Here is a 9,853-nt window from a genome sequence, read left to right on the forward strand (position 1 = left end):
TGCAGTGATTCTGATAGGTTTTCTTTATAGGTGATCCATCTTTTGTATCTCATAGCTTTTAATAATCTATTCTTATGTTGGATTTCTGCAATGGTGATTATTATATGTTTGGATGTAATTTTATTTTGGTTATGGCTATTAGGAATTCTATATGCTTCACTAATCCTGATGTCAGTTTCCATTCTCATGATGGGGAAGTTTTCAGCTATTACCACTGTAAATAGCCTCTTGATATCATTTGTGTTGTCCCTTTCTTTTTCTTTTATCCCTGTCAATATTATGTTGTTTTTCTTTGCATCATCTTCCAGCTGTTGAATTGTTATTTCCTGATTCCTTGTTATTTTTAAAAGATCTTTCCTTTCTTGTTCATTTGCTTCAATCTTGACTTCCAGGTCTGAAATTTTATCTTCACTTTTGTTGAGGCTGTTTTAAAAACTTTCAATGGAATTTTTGATTTCCTTTATATGTCTTTGAATCAGCTTCATGTATTCTGTTTCTTATATTGTGCATCCAGAGATTCTATCTTTTTGTTTTGTTCCTGTAATTTTTTGACTGTGTCTTCTTTAGATGTGTTCAGAATCTCTTTCATTACTTTTATCATTTCTTGTTTTACCTGGGAGATTATGACTAATTTGAATTCCTTTAAAGCTTCCTGGAGTTACTTCCTTATTTCAGTTGCTATTATTTCAGGTATTTCGGGTATATGGTATATATTTTCTTCTATATCCATGACTCCTAGTCTTTCTTGGGATAGGCTGGAGGTTTGAGATTGCATTTTGGCCTTTCTTTTTGTCATTTTCCTATATTTCTGTGTTTCAAGTGTTCCATTGCTTTCTCTGGGTGTGTTGGAAACCATCTCCTATGCCTTTGGCTCCAGGTTGCTGAGCTTGGTCCAGTCATGTTCACAGAACCTCCCTGCCACATCCAGTGTTCCAGGAAGTTGGGCGGGCACCTAACCACTGTGGATGATGGGCCAAAGCTCTCCCCGATAAGGACCGATGCACTGGAACTCAAGTCAGGTGCCCTCAACTCCCCTGATTGAGCAAGGTGGCTGGGCATAATCTATTCTGGCTGCAAAACCTCCCAAGCCTAGTCTAGTGTGACTGGAAGCTGTGCAGGTCCTTGATCTCTTGGAGCAATGATATTAGGCTCTCCTGGGTCTCAGGACAGTGTGCAGGAAATCATCACCTCTGGCAGCCAAGTTCCCTAGATTGAAAGAAGGTTATTGGGCATGGCTTAGGCAGGCCTGAAACCTGCAGAGTCCAGTCTAGTGTGGCTACAAGTTGGGTGAGTCCATAAACACTGGAAGTGATGATCTTAAACTCTCCCCAGACCCCAAGTCTGGTGTACTGGAACTCAACTCAGGGCTGAGAGCCCTGTTCCCTGAAGAGGCTGAGTATAAATTCTATTTATTTATATATTTTACATGTATCCACATGAATCTTACAGAATCTGACTTTATAAGATGGGTTGTAAGCAATTGCCAGCATTATGTTGTTTATTACAAAATATTTCCTTAATTTTTGTTTGAAAGACCCTCTCCGAAGAACCTTTTCAGTCTTTCTAGTAGTATCAGATAGTATGCTGAACATTTCCCGAATTTCTGATGCAGTATATGTTTCCAACTTTTTTTTTTTTTTTTTTTTTTTTTTTGCCAAACCTAAGCCAGGAAACAACTGTTTTACAAAGAAGCCTGGTTTCTGTCAGTGAACCAGTTTATCCAGGAACCAAGATACAAGAAGTACCATTTACTGCCACTGTTATATTGTTAGTGATGCAGCTCAGTGTAAAATTTGGGTTCAAGGGGCTGGGGATTTAGCTCAGCGGCATAAGCGCCTGCCTTGGAAGCAGGCAGTCGTGAGTTCGATCCCTGGTACCGGTAAAAAAGGAAAAAGACCAAAAAAAAAAAAAATTTGGGTTCAAGTCTCAGCACCAAAACAAGAAGAAAAATATTTTTCAACTTTCTAATTAATTGATCTATGTTACAGAAAATAATTTTTACAATTCATAATATTATTCTTTGAATTTTGTATCATTTTTCAGAAATTATGTATTTCACAATATTTCAATGTACATACCTACCTAATAACATAACTGAGTTTTACTGGCTTGCCAGTATAGTCTAAATTATTTATCATTTTTCTAATTTCATGGAATTTTGCTTAATCTTGATGAGAACATTAATCTTGGTGCTGCACCAGTTTTATTCTTAAATAAATGATGTTATCTAAAAGTAAATTAACTATCAATAACCCTTCAACAACTCTAACAAATACATATACCTAGAGCCCCCAAAGATGTATTCTACATTTATTCTGTAATCATCCTCAGTAGCCACAGGAATCTGATTATACTCATTTCATAAAGGCAGTGAGAATATCCACCAGATTGTGATTTGTGGTCCACTGATTTGCACATCGGCCAAGATTGTAATCTAATAAATCAGTTCATAGCACCAGTACAAATTTATTTTCTATAACCTTAAAAATAATATATGATCTTAGATTTTTAGGAAGAATCATCTAGCTCTAAGTGCTCATGTCATTATTCTTAGACAAACAGTATATTAGTAAAAGAGCCTACTAATATAAAGGCATGCCTTTTATTCCCACTGAGAGTATTCTGCCCTCATCCATTCCAGTGATTTCCCTATAAGGATAAAGCCTCCACTGAAATATTGTATCTGATGAAAGACTGACACCTACACACAGCATTATTAACCATATTTCCTATAAATTTTTCTATCTCCCACATTGTGTCTTGCAATCAAAGCATACTAAAAATACCCTCTGCAACCCAGAGCTACATTCTCTAGTTGCAATGGCCTATCTGATCTTCTGTGTCTCTATTTCCTTGATCACACAGCACTCCTTAAGAATCACGTTACCTAACTAAAAAATAAAATTCTTTTTTCCTCTCTTTCACAGCCTTCTTTTTTCATCTTTCTTTGTATTCATTCCTGTTCTCTTCTTCCAGAAAAGAATTAAGCTCTAAACTCATAAAGCATAAGATATGTATCAAATTTATTACTGTATTACTATTCTCTTGCATTAGATTTCTAATAGAATGGCTTTCACACCTGAAGAAATAAGATACAAAAGTTAGAGGTAGTGAAAAATTATTGATTTGGTAAATTCAACACTTAGCTCCCTATATATTTGTGACTACAATATTCCTGTGACCTCAGGAAAATTTATTTTTTATAATTATTTTAATGGGTTCCATAAAAATTTTCCACACAAGACCATATTAAAGAATTTCTTTTTCACTGCTTGCTTACAAGGCAGGCACTTACGCCGCTGAGCTAAACCCTCAGCCCTTCTTCTTTCACTGTTTTAATTAACCACGATTTTCAAAAGGATCACATTGAATAACTTGTATTCAGTGCCTGGACAGAACAGAATGATGAGTTCGGAAATTGTTTCATGTCAGTGACAGATGTGTACTTCATGAATTCTTCCAGAGAAACATTTTCAAACAAGCATCTAAAGCAAGGATTAAAAAATAAAAAGGAAAAAGAGATAAAATACATTCACTATTTTGTTTCATTTATATTGTTTAGCCTCATTCTTTATGTAGGAGGCACAAGCCCATTGATTGATGGCTGTCATGGACTACAGCCTTCATACTGAAAAATGTCATATGCCAATTCCTGTAAATGGGAAACTTTGGTATCTCAAATAATGTGGGCTGATGTTCTTGTTTTGTTCTGAAAGAAGGTTATATGGCTGAATGAGGAAAGGGCAGATCAGGATGAACGCCACATTTTTACCATGCTAACGCGGATCTGGTCGGTCTTCATGCCATAGATAAGTGGGTTGAGGAACGGAGGGACAAGCAAGTAAAAGCTAGAAAAGAGGATACAGATCCATGGGAGGATGTGAGAGCTAAATCTGTCTGTGAAGAAGGAGAATAAGGCCAAGGGGTAGAACTGGAGGAAGAAATAGATGTGAGCAATGCAGGTGTTGAAAGCCTCCAACCTCGCCTCCTTCTGGGGCAAATTAAGAACTGTGATGAATATCTAGATGTAGGACAATGTGATGAATGTGAGGTCAAACTATGCAATAGTGAAGGCCACAAACAAACTATAGATTTTGTTGACTCTGATATTTCCTGCAGCTAATTTCACAATGGCCATATGCTCGCAGTAGGAGTGGGGGATGACTTTTGTATGATAAAATTGAAACCAACACTTTATCAGCACTAGGCTGGGGCCACGAGGATGGAAGCCCTCAGGGTTACAGCAGCTCCTAATTGAGTGACCAGCTAGGTTGTGAAAATTGTGGCATGTCTCAGTGGATAGCAGATCGCCACATAACGGTCAAGGGCCATGGCAAGTAAACTGCTAGACTCTACACCCTGAAAGGTGTGGATAAGCCACATTTGAAACAGGCAGAAATCAAAATCAATGTGTGGCAAATGAAACCAGAAGACTCCAAGAATCTCTGGCATAATGCTGGTGGCAAGCACAATGTCTGTGGTACTTAGCATAGCTTGGAAAATGTACATGGGCTGATGGAGACAACGCTCTGACCTGATGATATACAGAAGCGAAGCATTTCCAATCGCAGTGATAAGGTATATGGCACAGAAAGGGATTCCGATCCAGCACTGCACAGATACTAGGCCTGCGATCCCAATTAGTGTCAAGACAGAAGGCATGAAGACTGTGATTTGGAGTGCAATATGGTTTTCTTGGGCCTCCTGGTGTCAACAGAAGAAGATCTACACAACTACTTTGGATCTACTTTTTGTTTTTATACAAAGCCACAATACTGACTGTTTGACATTTCTGGAACACTACAATTATATCAGCCACCACATTCACGCTCTTGAAGTGGAAGCACAGCTCCACAGTGACACATCCCTGCTTTAGAGAAGGTGTCCACGAGTATTCTCTCACAGTGAGATATTCTGTACATAAGAAAATGACTTCAATGAACAAAATTGCCTGTGTCATGACTCTGTTGCTGATTGTCTGTTAATTTATTTCTAGACCTGTGTATGAAAAATTAGACTCATTTACTTTTATTAGAAATTCAAAATATCGTAAGATACTAGTATGTCTCACTATATCTAGCATTTCTCCTGTTCTTCTAATACTACTCTTATTCCAGTCATTTTTTTTTTTTTTTTTTTTTTTGTGAGGATCACTTGGTTTGGATCAGCAAATATTCAGGTAAGACGTGTAACTGTACAGTGGACTCTAGAGAGTAGAGATAGAAATAGTTGAGACTCAATAACATAACATAAGCCAGGCATGATGGGGCTCTTGAGTAACCCCAGAGCTCTGGTAGGCTGAGGAAGTACAATCTCAAGACTTTATCTCACATTTTAAAAATTAGGAAAGTATGAGGCTGTTGTATCAATACATAGTACCACAATAAAGAAGGAAAGACAAGGTAAGAAAAAAAAAGAGAAAGAAGAAACAAAAAGATAGAAGAAAGAAAGAAACAATATATGTATGTGTCTATATCATTTGTACCTATACAGAATTTCAAATCATGGCAGCAAAACATATGTCATATGGTGTGTAAAGATATCCTTTCAAAATATTCTGAAAAAAATCCATTTTAGAAAAGATAATTCAAATATTTGTCAGACTTTTCAGGTTTCTTATTTTGATTATTTTTACATGTTTGAGGTATACAGTAAATGCATCTAGGGGTGAATTGATACACATACATAACACATCTATGAACTTCTGATATGTGTAAGCCAATGTGTTGTGCCAGTTTGAATTTCTACTTTTCTTTCATTGTATTTCCAGTAGTTGACATCTTTATAATTAGTAGTATTCTTATAGTGCCTAACATTCTGTAATACACTAGAGAATTCTAGAAAGAAAAACTGCTAAGAAACAAAATAATGAACACGTGTAATATGAGAGAACACATTCATAATGAAATGCAAATATAGGAAACTGAGTAAACATATAATTCCTTCATTTTAGATGATAGTTGCTTGACTTTAACCTCCCAGAGTTCTAATTGTATTGACATGTGGACCTTAGCAATTCATTAACTTGTAATGAAATATTTTCTTTTATTAGATTAGCTATAAAAATTAATAAATAATAAAATGGTAAGAGATTAATTTAGAAGAATTATATAATGAGTCAAATATACTAATTAAGAAAAATGGATACCAGATTTTGGGATACCAGAATTTTTTTGGAAGTGAACTTCACAGTAACTTGGGAAAGCTTAATTACTTCCAAATTTCTCTGGTGACTGAATTTTCTCAAAAATTCCATTCTGATCCCCGATATGAAAGTTGTTTAATAAAAACTGTCACCTGTTAAAAATTAAAAATTTTAAACCAAGAAATTGTTAATGATTTTGTCAAAAATAGGTTATTTTATTCCATCCTAGACTTTCTAATCAATATTATGTATTTTAAAGGCTCAGAAATCAGCTAAATTATGTTTCATATAAAAGTACACAAGTAATTCTATAAACAGTTGGTCCTAATGATCTTAAACCTTAAATAAAAGATTAGAATCAGCAACACCATTTGATAAGAAAGCTCTATCATGTGGCACGTGTTTATGGTAAACTCATTAGTTAACTAAGTACCGTGGTTTGTACAGATTTGCTTTCAAATACTTAGTGCTATGATATTACTATCCATAGACAAATGATGTTTTCTAATAGGGGCAATTTTTTATCTCTTCCACAGATAGTCAGAGTTAGAGAAGCAATTCTTTAACAATCATCTCCTGACTTATTTCAGAGTAACCAGCTGACCTATGAGCACTGCTGTACTGGTAGAGCAGAGAAGCAGTTGAGGGAAGCATGTAATTATCTAATTAACTGACTTGTATGACTGTCATTGCAAAAGCTGTGAAAGACAAATTATGGAGAGAAAACTTCGAAACATTTACATTTATCCCATAGATAGTGTCTGTGAGCCGGGTTTGTTCTTACCACATGTCTAAGAGTACCATCAGTTCTACGGTCATTTTCAATCATCGATCACTCACTGATGTTCTCTTAGAGATTTCAGTCTCGTTTCTTCACACTTGGTGCTGAGTGTTCTCTGTAATGGCATTCAGGTCGTGTCAGTCAGACAGTGTGAAAATTTTGGGCACAGCTTCTCAGACTTTTCTGTCTCTGCAGTTCACATGCTCTTTTCCTCTCTCAGTCTGATTCCCTGCTTGCATGTTCCCCTTCCAACAATACTCATGACCAGGTCTGCAGCATTCTAGAACACTGGTGAACACAGCTTCTGACTGTCACCTCTAATGTTCCCTAATGAAAGACTGGAAAAGGCTTATGATCCTGGAATAAGGGACTTCCTTCTCCCTAGCCCAAACCACGAGAGACACAAATAAGTACCAAGGCAGCCCTCTTGGGTTCATTCATACCTAATATGCCTCTAATTCTCTTGGCAATTGCAGAAGTCTCACTCCATTTTGGTGTGTTTTTTTTGTTTGTTTGTTTTTTTGTTTTTTCCTTTATCAAAAGCTGAATGCAGAGGGACGGTGCTGCATAAAGTTTATTTACGTAAGCTCAGTTTCTTGTCTATAGATTTTAATGAAAATCTAAGTTTCTCTTTCTTTGATCTAAAAAAAAAAAATCTTTTGGGGCACTAAGGCTGAACCAAAAACCTTAAACCTGGGTAACATCTATGGTGAGTGTTTGTTTGTTTGTTTATTTATTTTGATAGGACTTTCCTAAGAAATTAAATTTCTTCAGATGAGGTTCAAATTTTTAATCTTTTTGTCTCAGCCTCCCCGAATGGAGATTATAGCCAAAGTGTAAAGTTTGTAGCACTCTTAGATACAGACATATTCATATACAATTTTTTTTTTAATTTAAGAGGAAAAAGAGAAAAACACAAAACAAACCAAAGCGGTGTAAGGGTACACATAATACAGAACTACAAAAAAATAAAAAATAAATAAAACACAACAGTAAGAAATCACCTGTTAGTAGATTACATATTATCATCTTGAAAATAGTTCCTCAAATCACAGTATCAAAGAATACAAGGTGGACATTCAAACAGGGAGACTGCAAACAGCTGTGTTCAATGATCCAAATACATTGATATAGTCAGCTATTTAACACCCCTAAACACACTTGCTGTTATATCCGTTAGAGCTCTTTTTCTTTTTTTTTCCCCTCTCTTTTTTACAACAAAATTTACACATTTTGGATTTTATTACTCCTTAGTGCTTATTACTTTTTTTGGGGGGGGAGAATACAGTCAAATATGGCAAAACAAAGCTGTCAGTCAATACCAAGGATAGATGTAGCACATGGTGTAGAACAGAGTACAAGTTTATCAACAATGGTTATCAACGTTGTCCCTTGTTTCCTTAAAAAGAATTGTCTATCTCATTAGATATTATAAAGTTGGACAAAACAGTAGAGAACAAGACCAATAAAACTTAGGCATTGTAAACATTACAGGACTTCCAAATAAGACAATAGTCAAACCAGAATGGGTATCTTAGTGAATCTTATTGTCTTCAAAGTAGTTGCCTATGTCTTCAAACTTGATACGATCATATAGAATGGAACAGAGTCTAATCAGTCAAAACAAGATTGTGGGAGTACTAGAGGACTTCAAAACAAGTTAATAGGAAATCAAAAAGAGTTACTATTTATATACCCTAATTTTTTGAATTTTTTCTTTAATTAAGACAAACATAAGAAATGACTAAATAATTTTTTTTAAAACAATAAGGCGGAGATTGAGATAAAACAGGACATAACAATATAACAATAGAGGTCACACCATGACTGTTTCAACAAGCTAGTACTTCACCACCATATAACCCGACTTAATAGTAGTTACCATAGTGTCTTTTTCCTTGAAATATTTGGATAAAACTTCATATACTCTAGTTTCAAATATTTTCATATCAAGAAGCCCAGAATAAAGCCTTTCTAATTAATGAGTGAAAACTTTATAAGGCTTCAAGGCCACCTAATGGGGAATCATGATTACCACATATTTTTATATATTTGAATCATTGCTTATATTAGGGAAACTATTCGGTATTCACACATGCGAGATTGATTTATTTCACTTATGAGTATGGTCTCAAGCTGCGCCCATTTATTGATAAGTATCTCAATGTGATCCTTCTTGATAGCTGAATAATACTCCATTGTATAGAAATACCACAACTTTTTTATCCATTCCTCATTTGATGGACACTTGGGTTGTTTCCAAGATCTGGCGATTACAAATTGTGCTGCTATAAACATAGGTGCACATATATCACTGTGGTATGATGCTTTCAGTTCTTCTGGGAATATGCCTAGAAGTGGAATAGCTGGAATAAATGGGATTTCCAGTCCCAACTTTTTGAGAAATCTCCAGACAGATCTCCACAAAGGCTGTACCAGTCTACACTCCCACCAGCAGTGCAGGAGAGTTCCTTTTCCCCACAGCCTCTCCAGCATTTGTTGTGGTTGGTTTTCTTGATCCTGGCCATTCTTTCAGGAGTGAGATGGTATCTCAGTGTGGTTTTAATTTGCATTTCTCTAATGACCAATGATGATGAGCATTTTTTCATGCATTTATTTGCCATATGCATTTCTTCATCTGAGAATTGCGTATTCATCTCAGATGCCCATTTTTGGATTGGATCTTTGAATTTTGGAGGTCTGAGTTTCTTTAATTCTTTATATGTTTTAGACAAGAGGCCCTTGTCTGAGACAGAGTTCACTGAAATCTTTTCCAAGTTTGTGGGTTTTCTTTTCACTATGCTGGAGATTTCTTTTGACATGCAGAAACTTTTTAATAAGAAGTGGTCCCAGTTATTGATTCTGGGAAGTATTTCCTGTGCGGTTTGAGTCCTGTTCATGAATTATTTACCTACTCCTATGTCTCC

General features: G+C 35.7%; 1 pseudogene; it reads right to left on the reverse strand.

Annotated features, from left to right (window-relative positions):
- Nucleotides 1–3,748: 3,748 nt before the first annotated feature.
- Nucleotides 3,749–6,974, reverse strand: LOC106026584 (olfactory receptor 52A1-like; annotated as a pseudogene).
- Between the last annotated feature and the right edge of the window lie 2,879 nt (nt 6,975–9,853).

The sequence above is a fragment of the Cavia porcellus genome, unplaced genomic scaffold, assembly GCF_034190915.1.
Source record: "Cavia porcellus strain 051 isolate PalLab524CR breed Dunkin Hartley unplaced genomic scaffold, mCavPor4.1 scaffold_9, whole genome shotgun sequence".
NCBI lineage: Eukaryota > Metazoa > Chordata > Mammalia > Rodentia > Caviidae > Cavia > Cavia porcellus.